Below are 1,258 nucleotides of genomic sequence, written 5' to 3' on the forward strand. Positions count from 1 at the left end.
GAGATACCTTACGGTTATCCGCACCCCTTTGCCATTCAGACACAGTTGTGTCCGATGGCACGCAGAGACCAAGTTTGGTCATTCTGCACCCATGATACGCGGAGATACCTTACGGTTATCCGCACCCTTTTGTCATCCAGAGCAGATGACAAGCAGAGACCAAGTTTGGTCATTCTGCACCCATGATACGCGGAGATACCTTACGGTTATCCGCACCCTTTTGTCATCCAGAGCAGATGACAAGCAGAGACCAAGTTTGGTCATTCTGCACCCATGATACGCGGAGATACCTTACGGTTATCCGCACCCTTTTGTCATCCAGAGCAGATGACAAGCAGAGACCAAGTTTGGTCATTCTGCACACATGATACGCGGAGATACCTTACGGTTATCCGCACCCCTTTGCCATTCAGACACAGTTGTATCCGATGGCACGCAGAGACCAAGTTTGGTCATTCTGCACCCATGATACACGGAGATACTTTACGGTTATCCGCACCCCTTTTGTCATCCAGAGCAGATGACAAGCAGAGACCAAGTTTGGTCATTCTGCACCCATGATACGCGGAGATACCTTACGGTTATCCGCACCCTTTTGTCATCCAGAGCAGATGACAAGCAGAGACCAAGTTTGGTCATTCTGCACACATGATACGCGGAGATACCTTACGGTTATCCGCACCCCTTTGCCATTCAGACACAGTCGTGTCCGTTGGCACGCAGAGACCAAGTTTGGTCATTCTGCACCCATGATACGCGGAGATACCTTACGGTTATCCGCACCCTTTTGTCATCCAGAGCAGATGACAAGCAGAGACCAAGTTTGGTCATTCTGCACCCATGATACGCGGAGATACCTTACGGTTATCCGCACCCTTTTGTCATCCAGAGCAGATGACAAGCAGAGACCAAGTTTGGTCATTTTGCACCCATGATACGCGGAGATACCTTACGGTTATCCGCACCCTTTTGTCATCCAGAGCAGATGACAAGCAGAGACCAAGTTTGGTCATTCTGCACCCATGATACACGGAGATACCTTACGGTTATCCGCACCCTTTTGTCATCCAGAGCAGATGACAAGCAGAGACCAAGTTTGGTCATTCTGCACCCATGATACGCGGAGATACCTTACGGTTATCCGCACCCTTTTGTCATCCAGAGCAGATGACAAGCAGAGACCAAGTTTGGTCATTCTACACACATGATACGCGGAGATACCTTACGGTTATCCGCACCCCTTTGCCATCAGACACAG

The sequence above is a fragment of the Glycine max genome, chromosome 4, assembly GCF_000004515.6.
Source record: "Glycine max cultivar Williams 82 chromosome 4, Glycine_max_v4.0, whole genome shotgun sequence".
Classification (NCBI taxonomy): domain Eukaryota; kingdom Viridiplantae; phylum Streptophyta; class Magnoliopsida; order Fabales; family Fabaceae; genus Glycine; species Glycine max.